A 14,949-nucleotide genomic window follows, 5' to 3' on the forward strand; every position below is an offset into this window, starting at 1 on the left:
AAGGGTGGCTACATGATATCACGACACATTCAGTTTCTACTACTGATATTGATACTCCATTGAAGATACCCGCCAGATCCCATTTAGATACACCTATCCTGATCAGAGAACATGACCATACTTTGTATTCTACACCATTGTCTAAATCAGACCAGGATAATACAGATACAGGGGATATACATATTGATCCCTCAAATCCCCTGACCCAAATTAGTCATTTTTTAGGACTGGGCCCAAGGTTCCTAGGTCTGAGCCAGAACAACACGAGACTACAAACGCTAAAAAGAAAATCAGAACAATTAGAAGAGGTAGAAGAGGTGGTCATGGACGCAAACAGAGAGGAAAAGAACACAACATCTCCCCGATAGGAATATTTAACCTCAGTGGCCATATACTTACATCACACGAAACTAGTGTATTAAACAAAGGCCTTAAGTTTGCCCCCACTAATAGACTGAATAAGTTTGAAACCTTTATAGACATTCACAAATATGTCAGGAAATTGACCCTTAAGAGATACTATGCTAAAACTCCAGCAGAAGCAGCAATGAAGCAAAATACCGACCCATACAAACATACGAATCTTAAACCCCCCTCTACATTCTATCCAAAGCAATCCAAAAGTAAAGAAATCACAACATTTGAGACATTAGTATTATCGGATTTAGAAAAAATAAAAGAGAGGAAGTCTCATACACATATGAATCTTACTAATGAAGAATGCAAAGCCCTGAAAGTCTTACAAGATCTAGATACAGTGGTCATTAAACCAGCTGACAAGGGAGGAGGGATTGTTCTCTTAGATCGAGCTGATTATGTAGCAGAACTGACTCGATTGCTATCAGATACTGCAACATATCAACGGTTAGACACTGACCCAACAGCATCCTTTTCTATGAGTCTTAAGGACATATTGAAACAGGGTCTAGACAGAGGCATTATTACCCTTAACGAGTTTAATTACATCCACAACAAAGACCCGATTATCCCTGTTATATATTACCTCCCGAAAATTCACAAGCATGTGACAAAACCACCTGGGAGACCGATAATATCTGGTATCGGGTCTCTAACAGCCAATTTGTCTCACTATGTTGATATGTTCCTGCAACCATATGTGAAAACACAAGAAGCCTATCTGCAGGACACCACACATATCTTACAACTTCTTGAGAACATTACGTGGAACAACGAATATTGGTTAGTCACATGCGATGTATCATCGCTCTACACGGTCATCAGGCATGAGTTAGGATTGGCTAGCACCAGATTCTTTTTAGAATCAGACTCCAGTCTCACCCGTCAACAGGTTGAATTCATATTATCTATTATTGAATTCATTTTGTATCATAACTACTTTTGGTATGAGGGGGACTACTACCTGCAGATGCAGGGAACCGCCATGGGTACCAGGTTCGCACCCAGCTATGCGAACCTCTATATGAGTTATTGGGAGAACGGATTCATCTGGACCCAACATAGCTGGAGTGCGAACCTGGTACTCTGGAGGCGATACATTGATGATATTTTGGTAATTTGGAAAGGGACAGAACAAGCCTTGCTTCAATTTCTTGGATATATTAACAACAATGAGTTTGGGTTAAAATTTGTGGCTAATTTTAGTCAATCATCTGTACAATTTTTAGACCTTGAGATTTTTATCAAAGAGAACAAACTAATGACAAAAACATACCGAAAAGCTGTTGACGTCAACAGTTTCATCTTGGCAAATAGTAGTCATCATCCGAACTGGCTACGGAGTATACCATTTAGTCAGTTCACTCGTGTTAGACGTAACTGCACAGCAATAGAGGATTTTATTGAACAAGGTAAAGACATGCAGCAACAATTTCTTGACAAGAAGTACGACCCTCACATAGTTGGCCAAGCCTTTAACAAACTTCAGGATACAGATAGGAGTCAGTTACTTAAATATAAAAGCAAAAATATTAGCGGCAAGGAGGATTCTACACGATCCACTACACTGAATAATGATAGGATATTCTTTGTGTCTAACTATTCCCAGGAATCAGATAAAATTAGACGAATCATCCAGAAGCATTGGTATATTCTGCAACAGGATGACATACTGGGATCCATATTACCAGCTAAACCCTGCATGTCCTTCAGGAAAGCCCCTGACTTCAAACAAAAACTAACTTCCAGCTATATCCCTAAAGAAGAACAAAATAAGATTGGTAACTGGCTACATAACACCAAAAAAGGATTTTACTACTGCGGACAATGCTCGAACTGCACAAGATTAAGGTGCAGGAGCACTAGGCCAATCACAGAGTATCACTCTGAGGTCAGTGGTAAAACATATCAGATTAAGGAATTCATTACCTGCAATAGTAGGCATGTTGTCTATCTACTACAATGTAGTTGTGGCAAACAATACGTAGGTAGAACCATTAGACTCTTAAAAGAAAGGATTAGAGAACATCTGAGGAACATAACTATTGGGTTTGTAAACCATCATGTGTCCAAGCATTTCAAAGACACACACAACTGTGAATATGAAGGGATGTCATTTATTGGAATTAAGAAAATTAATAAAAATTGGAGAGGAGGGAACCTGACGAAATATCTAAATAAAGAGGAAACAAAGGCTATTTATTATCTGAAGACATTGGCACCTAAAGGTCTCAATATTGAATTTGACCTTTCTCTGTGATGAATCTATAGATTCCTGCCATATTCCACTTGGATAGATGGGTAAGTGTACAGTGAGCATGGTAAAAGTGGGTAATGGGAATTTAAATTTACAGCCATACCTCTCTGGTTATGCCCAATCCCAGTCGACCTTGGAAGCCAAGCAGAGAGGGCCAGGTAAGTAATGGGATAGGAGACTACCTATGAATACCCGGTGCTGTAGGTTCCTCCCCTTCCCTCACGCTTTCCAGTGCTATCTGCACTACACCCAGACCAAAAACAAAAGTGGATTCCAAAGAGGAATCAGATTATAGAACATGGGATCCTCCTAAATGTCATCTTATCACTGTCAATTATTATACTTGTTCCCTCAATTTTCATATTTGTTCCCCTAATCTTTATTATGAGCTATCATAATTAGCATGTGCAAAATATATATACCATTAAGCCCTTAAGGATCACGGTTATTCCCATATCTTGTCATCTATATATAAAAAATGGTTTCCTTATGCTATTGCAAACAGAATCTGTTTACAAAAGAATCTCTGTTGTACATTCAATGTTTATATGTCTATATATTTATTTCTATATATGTTTTCATTTAACTCATGTATTAATATCATTGAAATGAGGTAACTTGTGACAATTACAATATGACAATGCACACTGTTTAATGCTGCATGTATTTTGAGGATACATATAAGACAGTATAATATCATGCTGACAGAAGTGACTATTAAAAGCATAAATATACCGCATTCATTGTGTGCATAATGAGCTGTATTATACGAAAACAAAGACTGGGGCACTAAAGATCTGGGAACCTATCAGGTTCAACCCCAGCATATTTAAATCACAGGACCATAGACGTTCACAATAGCCCTTGAGAAAGTCCGGAGCAGGACGAAACGCGTTGGCACTCCACCCACTATCACTCTATTGGCCCAAAGCAATATCCGGAAGTGACGTCAATACCGGAAGTGTGTTTGCGCTCCACAGTGGAACGCATCGACAGCCGCTAACAGCAGCGGCGTGATCACCCGCTGCTGATCCATCTCCCCCCCTTTTTTTCTCCTTTTTCTCTTTTTCATTATTCCTTTTTCGGTTGGGACAAGTTGTTATTAGTATTTTGACTACGGGACATCGGGACATACTATTGGATTCACCGCGCATTCTGGACCTACACTCATTCCAACTACAAACCGCAAGTATCATTTCATATCGCATGGACTAACACATTTTAAGAGCCTAATCCATTCCTCATAGCTGATGTATTGATGCCAAGCGTGACGGATACTCCTTTTGTTTCGGAAGTTTCCAACCTTCACGGGGACTGTTAATTATATCCTGATATCATACAAGGTTTTATCTCCAGCAACATGTGTCATTAACCAAAGAAATTAGGACTGTGTTTTATGGACGGTTTTGAAAGAGAATATCACTGTCATTTATTGTCATCGACTGTTTTATTATATAAAGTTATACCTGCTAATATACAGTAGGTTGTTAACCTATATGTATATTAATGTGTAGACCGCATCAATATTGTCATTAATCAAATTGTTAGTATTGGTAATACTCATATCGTTATTTTATCCATTTATGTATGGCAACACATGATCATACTTCTATTGTAATTTTATTGTATTTTAATAAATGTTAGCAAATAATCATTGGCTTTACGACATCAATAGAATATTAGATCTGCACTTCTTGATAATCAATTGATGAGCGCCCAGCATTATAAAATTTTGGATTTAATCTAAAGGGAGGGATACCCTTAGCAGGTGCAGCTCTCACAGACCTTGGTAGGAGAGCGCGGTTCCACATTATAATAGAAAACGGATATTCAGAAATTTTGGAAAACCGGAAGTAAAGAATTTTTGCTTGATGTCACACTCAAAATTATCACCAAGTGCCTCCTTCCACGGACACTGTGAGGAGCACTGCTAAACAATATAATCAGCGGGGAATGCCAGGGATAGTTTAGGAAAGGACACTTACAAATAAAATTTAGTATATTTTAGGCATGGTGCCCCAAATTTAAAAAAAAAATACTTATCCATAAATCCTTAATTCTATTCATTCTGAATAATAGACCAAATAACTGTACTGCCTTCATATATAGAAACCATATCGGTCTGCATTTAATATTTTAAAAATACTCGATTTCTAAGAAATTACATACGTTTTAATGCAGACTACTTGGTTTTATTAATAATGATTGATAATTTGATTTGGTCAAAACGCAGAGATTTGCCATCTTGATTTGTAAAACATTTCAAAATAAATAACACCCATTTTTGAATCAAGCCAATCACGGAGCATGAAATTTAAAAAAAGCCAATTAACAAGTATCAACAAATCGACAAGCAAGGATCAATAATTGTCACGTCTTTACCTTAAATAAGGGACTTACAGCTCCTCTGACACTCTTGTTTTCACATTGCATTTTATACATAGTTGTGCTTTAGCATTGCCTGTCTGATCTATCTCATACTTGCCAACTCTCCTAGAATGTTTCCGGGAGACTCCCGAATTCCGGGTAGGTCTCCAGGACTCCTGGGAGAGTAGGACATCCTCCCACATTTGCCCATTTCCTAGTGAAGTGGGCAAGATTAGAGCCGCTATGACACAATTCACAGGGGCAATAATTATGTAATTTGCCAAGCCCCAGCCCTTCCGCCCCTCCGGGAACTCCCAGAGGAAAACATAAAAAAGTTGGCAAGTATGATTTATCTTTCCCATTCTTTGTTCTTATACATTTTACACACTGACTACAACACACTGACCACAGCAAACTGTTTTCTGTAATCTGCCATCAACTATCTAGAAGTGCACAAGAAAGTCATTTTAATCTGTGTATTTTACCAAACTGAATAATCGCAGCAAAACACAATTGTTTTCTGTACTTGTGAATAGCGCCATTACATATCTAGGTGCAGAAACACAAGCAGTTCATTGTAATATCAACCAGTGTACTTGTAAAAACACAGGCACATTCTTTTGTCACATCTGAAAGGGAATTAGTCCTTGGTCATTGCCAGGAATCACTTACACACAAACTGTTTACTTATTCATACAAAGCGAAAATAAAATGTCAGAGGAAAAATGCATCAGTATGTTCATAGCAACCTCGGGTCAGTGGTAATTAATGTAATAATGAAATTCAGTAAAGTGTCACCAAAACGCCCTCCCACAGAAAGAGAAAAACAGTCCAAAAGAAATTAATTTTATAGGCATGATGCTGAAGTTGTATAAAAGCTGCAATACCACCAGCTGAATTTTTTGTATTTACTAACGTGACCCTACCTCCTGGCTGCAGTTATGGAGGCTGAGACATGCAGCAATTTTTCCCAGGGCTCCTCCAATCCACTTATAGCGTTTGGAAAAAACCATGGAGGATATAGGGGTTGAGAAATAGTGACAAGCAATTAAGAGGTTATTTAAAAATGGATAACTAATAAATCTTCCACCCAGTCTGCAAGATACACAAGAACAATGTGTGCTAGGCAAATATATACTGTATTATTATTATTATTATTATTATTATTAAGATTTATTTATAGGGCCCCACAAGATTTCTGCAGCGCCGTACACAATACAGGTAGTCCACCATTCAGGGAAAACAGTACAGAACAATAAACAATTAATACAGTACAGAACATTAGACAGATAATACCAGGACTTCCAAACTCCAAACAAAGCTAGTAAAGTGAAGTTGGAGCAGAAGAATACTTAGAGAGACAGGAGGGAAGAGGGCCCTACTCATGAGAGCTTACATCCTAAGGAAGGGGGACAGAACAGCAGGCTTGAGAGGAGTCAGTAGAGGGGATCAGGCACAAGAGGAGACAGGGACGAGGGAGGTGAGATGAAAGGAAGGAGAAGGTTATGTTCATGGCTGGTAGACCTTGAGGAACAGATGGGTTTTGAGAGACGTTTTAAGGTGCTAAAATTAGGGGTCCGATGGATGGAGCGAGGGAGGTGATTCCAATGGGGGGGGGGCAGCACGGAAGAAGTCTTGAATTCTGAAGTAGGATGAGGTGATCAGTGCGGAGGAAAGGCGACGGTCATTGCCCAAACGCAGGGAACAGTACGGGATCGTGGATGGAGAGGAGGTTAGAGATATAAGGGGATATTAGGGGGAATGAGAGAGAGCCTTGTAGGTGTCAGTAAGGAGTTTAAAGAGGATTCTGTAGGAGAAAGGGAGCCAGTGTAAGGCAAGGCAGCGAGAGGAGGCAGAGGAAGAGTGGTGTGAAAGACAGATCAGTCTCGCAGCCATGTTAACAACAGAGAAAAGGGGGCAAGATGGGAGAGGGGGAGGTCGTGATGAGAAGGTTACAGTAATCGAGACGGGAAATGATGAGCGCATGGATAATGGTCTTGGTGGCTTCCTGAGAAAGGAAGGGACGGATACGGGCGATGTTGTGAATTTGGAAGCGACAGGATTGGGCAAGAGATTGAATGTGGGGGGCAAAAGAGAGGGAGGTGTCGAAAGTGACGCCCAGGCAGCGGAGATGTGGAACAGATGAGTAGGTGGTGTTGTTAACAGTGATGGAGAAATCAAGAAGGGATGAAGATCTAGAAGGAGGGAAGACAAGGAGCTCGGTTTTGGCAATGTTAATTTTAAGAAAACGTGAGGACATCCAAAAGGAGATGGCGGAAAAGCAGTCGGATACATGAGAGAGTAGGGAGGGGGAAAGATCAGGAGAAGAGATGTTGAGTTTACTGTCATCAGCATAAAGGTGAAACTGGAGACCGAAAGAAGTGATGAGATCACCCAGTGAGGTAGTGTACAGTAGAGTAGAGGGCCAAGAACGAGCCTTGTGGGACTCCTACAGGGAGCCAGAGGAGAGGGAGGATGAACCAGAAATGGATACAAAGAAAGAGCAGTTGGCAAGGTAAGAGGTGATCCATGCAAGGAAAGAGCCAGAGAGGCCAAGAGAGAGAAGGGTCTGCAAAAGGGGGGTGATCCACAGCGTCGAAGGCCGCAGAAAGGTCAAGGAGGATGAGCAGGGAGAAGTGACCCTTAGATTTAGCTGAGAGAAGTTCGTTAGTGGCTTTGCCCAGGGCGGTTTCAGTGGAGTGGAGGGGGCAGAAGCCAGATTTGAGAAGGTCAAGAAGGGAGTTGTTGAGGAGGTGCCTGGTGAGGCATTTGCAGACAATCCACTCAAGTAGTTTAGAGGCATAGGGGAGAAGTGAAATGGGGCAGCAGTTAGCAAGTGATGTGGGGTAAAGATTAGGTTTTTTGAGAATGGGAGAGATAAGGGCATGTTTAAAGGAAGAGGGGACAACTCCAGTGGAGAGTGACAGATTGAAGTGGTGTACGAGGTAGGAGCAGGCAGTGGGGGAGAGGGAGCGAAGGAGGTGAGAGGGGATGGGATCCAGATTGCAGGTAGATGGAGGAGAGGAAAGGATAAGGGAGTGGACTTCTGCACCCAAGGTAGGGCGGAAGGAGCACCAGAGTTGGTTGTTAGAGGAAGGCGGAGCACTGAGAGTGGCAGGAGAAAGATTCGAGCAGGAGATATCGAGTCTGATAGCCTCGATTTTGGGGGAGAAAAAGGAGGCAAAGTCGGTGGCAGAGAGGGAGAGCAGGATAGGAGGGGATGGGGGAGAGAGGACAGATTTGAAAGTGGAAAAAAGGCGGCGGGGATTGGAGGACTGAGGGGAAATAAGAGGCTTAAAGAAGGATTGTTTAGCTAGGGAGAGGGCGGAACTGTAGAAAGAGAGAATAAATCTGAAGTGACGGAAGTCGGCCAGGGCGTGAGATTTCCTCCAGAGGCTATCAGCAACACGAGTGCATTTCTGAAGGAAGCAGGTAAATTTGGAGTGCCAAGGTTGGGGTGACAAGAGGCGACAGTGGACAGAAGAGACCGAGGCAGTGGTATCTAGGGCAGTGATAAGGGAGTGGTTATAGAGGGAGGTTGCCTGGTCAGAGCAGGCAAGGGTGGGAAGAGAGTAGAGTTTCAAGAGAGGAGGAGAAAGAAGTAGGGTCAAGTGCGTCAAGATTGCGCCTAGTGCGGTTAGTGACAGGTGGGGGGTGGTGCAGGGGAAGAGGACAGAGTAAAGGAGAGGAGATGGTGTACTGTACCATGATTGATATAATGTTTCATTGACAAATGCAAATAAAATGTGTTTGTCATTATTGTTTAATTTCTAATGAGACCCTTTTGAGATAAGCTGACTTGTACACTCACAATGCACACAAAAATACTGAGTTGCAGTGGAAAATCATCTTTTGGTGGCGGAATTGGTGGGAGCGAGAATGTTCCTTGTTAATTGCAGGTGTGGCACACTCATGCAGTTAGTTTTGCAGATCCTGCAATTACAAGATTTAAAGATTATAAAAATGAGATCAAAATCTGGAGTGTGGACATATTTGAGGGTCATTCCTTGCTCTGCAGAAGGGTGCACAGCCATTTCCATTCCACAAAAACATTTAGATGTTGTGGAGTGGGAATACAAGCTTTGCACCCAAATTTGGGCAAAACTGCACAAATAGAATTTGTGGGCATTCATACATCCAGGGGCAGATCTAGAAATCTACAGTACCCGGGGCGATTTAGGCCCCGCCCCTTTCTAACATCTTAGGCTGCCGATGGCTGCACAGTATGTGCAGGTCCGTCCAGCCGTGACAGGCAGGGACAGTGTGCTGCCCAGCCGGGCAGCACACTGTCCCTGCCTGTCACGGCTGGACGGACCTGCACATACTGTACAGGCATTGGCAGCAAGTGTCTGCTAGGTTGGCGATCGCCCCGATCCCCCCCCCCCCTGGATCCGCCACTGCATACATCTGTTTATTAACAGGAGTAGAATGTAAGGAATCACACAGGAACGGTTGGTATTCTCAATCAGTCAGACCGATTTGACTCTACCTGAAATCGAGGCACGGAGTAAAATGAAGGGTAGGTATTCAGCAGAGATCCTGCAGGTAGGTATGGGCTTGGCTGCTATCCTTCCAGAGGTAGTGGCCCTTCACACAGGTATCAGACGTGACCAGCAGGTAGATATTCAGGAGTGGGTGGAATAACCAGAAATAGAAGATGGTATTAACCAGAAGCTCAGTGCAACAGATGACATTAACAAGGAACATACTGGAACTTGCGACATTGCCTTTGCCCTGGCTCGGCCCAGATAAAATTATTATTATTGTATTTTATTTTATAAAGTGCTGACATATTGCGCATCTCTGTGCATTGAGGGTATTGGGATACAAATAAGTTTAACATGAACCGTTACATGAAAATATGTAAAAGTAAGTTAACTAATAATGTAACTCATAGACTGCAAAGGAACAGTGGCCAAGTTATTATATAAAAACCTACAGGGATTAATTAACCAAATACTTTTAATCAAAGACTCACTTAGATATTATTTTTACCAGCAACAAGAGCTTTTCAAGACATATCAGCAACTCTGTATAAAAGTAGTAGTGTTCAGCTTTATTTACAGGCACTATACTTTGTATTTGCATTATAGAAATAACAATTGATAACAGGAGTGCTCCAGGGAAATTAAAATCTCCACTGTCATCCATACACTAAAAACAGAGAAGGTTGCTATGGTAACAGTTATTGATATACCAGGGAGAAATATAATGCAAGATATACATAGGTCAGCAGATAATTTTGTGATTTCTGCTGTAAAGCACATGTACATTCAGACGGTTGTTGCCAAGTTTGGCCAGACACAACTATTGTAATGTTTGGATCACATTATTACATTTTTGACAATTCAACTTGTGACATAAAAATAACTAATTGTAACCGACTCCTATTACCTCCACTTAGCTTCCATACGTGCATGAAAATGTGTATTTTTGTTAATACACACATTGTGAAACAAGCACATTTGGTATGACAGCTAAACATTCCCAAAATTTGTTTATGCATATCTGTCATTGAAGTGTAATGTAAAAACACAGGTTTTTTTAAGACTCATTCTTATAACAGCAGGATTTGGGCATTTACCATTCCGGATTTCAAAACAGTTCATAAATCTTTAATTCATACTTGCCTGCTCTCCTGAGAGGATGTGAGCCTCAATGACGCTATTCGTGGGGAATCGTGTCATTTTGGTGCCGCCCCCTGCAAGAAAATGTAAATTTAATTGTGAGGGTGGAGCCAAATAACGGTTTGGACCGCCCCTTCCACCCACCAGCCACGCCCCTTCCTCCGAGATCTCCCAGAGGTAAAAAATGAAAAGTCTGCAAGTATGCTTAAATTGTGGGCATAAACCAATTCACACCCACTAATAAAATACGGATTTAGGCTACATCCGTGTTTGCACATATGAAAGGCATGGCTGGATTACAGTCCAATTAATTGCTCCATTTAAACAACCCAAAATTCTTGCTTGAGCTTTTTTTTTTTCACATTTTCAGGGACTGCGTAGAAGAAATGTTCTCCTGATTCCTTCAAAGAATAATATAAAAACTAAAGTCACATTTATTTTTTGTTACAATTAGAATTTTCTAAGTACAGTTGGCCATAACCTGCAGTATCGTCACATTGACTTGACACAAACAAGTGAGGTGTCTCACAGTGACCTCGTCAAAGTTGATTGGATCATTTTCGGGCACACCTGCAAACCCAGTCCTCAGGTGACAAATTACTTGATCTGTCCAATTTTGGCTACGCACCTGTGAGACCACATTAAAAACAAATCTTGTCTCTCTGCACCTGACATATAATCTTAATATGTATTAGATTGCATCTGTACCAGACATCTAAGCTGCTGAAACACTCTCTACTGTGTCCTTTAATAAGCTGTCAGGATGAAAATGGGATGATTACAGAAATTCCCATCTGTTGAGAAATCTTCCATATTGCCTCTGTTTGTAAAGACCAGAAATACAGATCTATTTATTAAAGGGTGAAAAGCCCCATCTCCAGTGAAAAGGGGGGGCGACTGTGTAAACCAAAAGCTTCCTAATGCTCCCCACGGTCACACCCCTCCTAGACCAGTGCGCATCATCCTGTCTTTTGCCAATGCTGTGCATACAGCCTCGGGTGGCCCCACAAGGCAGCCGCATCGGGGCCCCAGATTTCTCTTGTGAACCCAATATTTTAATAATCTGTCTAGGGGGTAACGATTTCGGTAAGGGAAATTCAATGAGGCTCCTTTTAAACATCAGTGCAGATCTGCAGTTGATAGCTGATAGCTGGCCTGATATTGTACCTAGGGTAGCATGGAGTTCTGCCCATAGTGCAATGGTGATGGACAGGTTAATTGATCTGAAAATAATTTCATGAGACATTTGGGGACAAAATTAGCAAACTTTGCTTGATTCAATTTTGTCATCATCACCTTTACTAACTTGATGGGGTGCATCATGCGGACAAGGGATTAGGGATCTTTATAGCCCAAATTTTTACCCTTTTGCTGGGGATTCTTGGGTCAGGTGTTGGCGGGCTGTGTGTCCATTAAAGGAACATAGCGCCAGTGGGAAAGCAGTGCATTCAGCGGTTAATACATGGCGCAAGAGGATAATGTTAGGCCGCAGGATTCTTCACCCTGCGATTTATGTCTCTGGTAGGGTCCCTTCTGCAATGGCCCTGGGCATCATCATCTATTTATTTATATAGCGCCACTAACTCCGCAGCGCTGTACAGAGAACTCATTCACATCAGTCTCTGCCCCATTGGAGCTTACAATCTAAATCCCCAAACACACACACACCGAGAGAGACTAAGGGCAATTTAATACCAGCCAATTTTCCTACTAGTATGTTTTTGGAGTGTGGGAGGAAACCAGAGCACCTGGAGGAAACCCACGCAAACATGGGGAGAACATACAAACTCCACACAGATAAGGTCATGGTCGGGAAATTAACTCATGACCCCAGTGCTGTGAGGCAGAAGTGCTAACCACTAAGCCACCGTGCATGCTCTTTGACGCCGGAGGGGATGTAGTCTCTCTGGGGTTAATAAACACCCGGGATTCTGGTTCAGTTGGCCATCCCTACTGTTTTGAAGACCTGGTAGTTGAACTTTTATTGTTTTCTTCTCCACCATCAATGATACAATTAAAACTTTGACCTTAGTTGAGTTCGCCAAAACTGAAATCTGTCTCCTTGTCTTATTTCAGGTTATAATTATGTACCGTTATAATATGTTGGGTGGAAGGTGCCTGTGCAAGAAAATAATATCAGCCTTTAGGTTATTAATTGTAAACCATGCACATTTCCACATTAGGCTTCCTGCGCTTTTGACAATGCAATGTAGTGCAGAATGTGGGGTTTTTAAGATGTGTCCTGGTAAAAGTTGGGTTTGGGTATTTACCATTCCATATTCAAAACAAAATGTACAGATAGCTTTAAACATACGAGTTAACCCATTCCCACACAATATACACATATTTATAAAACCTGAATTTAGGCTACGTATGCGTTTTGATGCACATGTGAAAGGCTCACATATGATGAGTTTAATGGCTAAAGGCAAACTAATTTCCTGAATAATGCTGGCTCTATCTGTAAGTGCCTGTCCTTGGCTGTTTGGCTCCCTGGAAAGCAAACACATATTACACATATACATTAGATATAGGCTGGGGACGTGAATAGTGCCTTCTGCATATATGCTGAGCTGTGACCCATGAGGCCTCACTGCAAAAACCTGCTCAGCTACAGTGTCCGAAGTAATAGAGAAAAGGGCCAAGTCATTATATTCATACCAACCAAGGGAGCAATTGCCCTCTATCACCAATAGCAATAAGAGCATACTTGGCTGTAAGGTCCAAATTGCAGAAAGAAATGATGATAACAGGACTCATAAAGTCTTCATAAATTTAAATTGACAGTGAAGACCCTAATACCCAACCGTATACGTGAATAATGGAGTGTATTATAATAAGGTCATATTGAATTTCTATCTGGGTGCTTTAAAAATTTAAAGCAATGATGGAATCCTATGATCATCAGTTATTCTGCCTAGTAGAGGACTTTGAAAGTCATCAAGGCTACACTGAGCTGTGTTATTAATAGCCGCGCTTTACATTTCAAAAGACTCTGCTTCAGTTCATAGCACAATTGAAAGAGTCCTTCTTCAGGTCTTGGAGAAATGTGTTTGTTCTATACAGATATGTAGAACATTTTATATTTATGTTACCTAAATGTAACACTTGTCCAGTTGAAGCAATGATTTCTGGGAAACAGAAAGTGCAATCGTCAGTCAGTCGTATCATTGTGACATATTAATGGGATGGGAATTTGAGTGAGGGCCAAGAACAGATTTGATTTCTTTGTTGCGTGTTGCTTATCTAGGTATATTTTGTGGTACGGAATATTTATACAAGACCACCCATCTCCATTATATGAATGAATCAACCTATTACCTTAAATATACAAATGCAGAACAATATGATACAGTTTACATCAACCGGTAGACTGAGGTCATCTTATTTGTCCTGATCAACATCACCTGGGGACTGATTCATTAAGGATCTTAACTTGAGAAACTTCTTATTTCAGTCTCCTGGACAAAACCATGTTACAATGCAAGGGGTGCAAATTAGTATTCTGTTTTGCACATAAGTTAAATACTGCCTGTTTTTTCATGTAGCACACAAATACTTGATAGCTTATTTGTACACTGAAATTTTAAATTGATATTTGTGTGCTACATGAAAAAACATGAAAAAACAGGCAGTATTTAACTATTTTGCCTTGATAAAGCTCGTAGCGAAACGCGCGTTGGCGTTCAGCTGAGCTCACTATGTGAATGTCTAAATATTATTTTAATAAGTAATAAGCTGCACTACCTTACTCCTCTCCTATAGATTAGCGGGGTTACGCTAGGCACAATACCACTGTGTTAGAAAGCACACGCTATCTAGAAGAGCATTTTAAACTAGCTGATCCCTTACTAGTTAGATCTTGAGCTCACATACCATAGAGCACCTCTCCTATTAGCAGATTTGGAGGTAGATAAACGGAATAGGAGGCAAGACAGGTATCTAGATATTCAGTGATACCTAACCTCAGTCCTCTATATTGCTCAATTTATATACAGGAACATTATATTACATCATTACTATCTAGCAGTAGAGGGGTTAGAATATGTACCTCTGCACTATTAGTTTATTATTATCCACACTATAATTACCAGTGCAGTACCTAGTTCCACCCCTAGGAGCAATAATAAGGGACAGTTTGTAAGAGAGGAGTTTTGTATCTAGTTATGAAAGGGAAACAATATGTCCTGTAATAAACCTATGAAATGATAGAAGGATTGGATACACAATAAGGATAACCCAACATAATTCTTTGTATACTGAATCAATACTTTATATGAT

The 14,949-nt window shown here is 40.9% G+C and overlaps 1 protein-coding gene and 1 pseudogene across 5 annotated transcripts in view; both read left to right on the forward strand.

Annotated features, from left to right (window-relative positions):
- Positions 1 to 14,949, forward strand: part of KCNH7 (potassium voltage-gated channel subfamily H member 7) — a 334,323-nt gene that overhangs the window by 136,681 nt on the left and 182,693 nt on the right. The window lies entirely within an intron of this gene.
- Positions 2,764 to 2,881, forward strand: LOC142098758 (5S ribosomal RNA; annotated as a pseudogene).

This window comes from Mixophyes fleayi, chromosome 7 (assembly GCF_038048845.1).
Source record: "Mixophyes fleayi isolate aMixFle1 chromosome 7, aMixFle1.hap1, whole genome shotgun sequence".
NCBI classification, from domain to species: Eukaryota; Metazoa; Chordata; class Amphibia; order Anura; family Limnodynastidae; genus Mixophyes; species Mixophyes fleayi.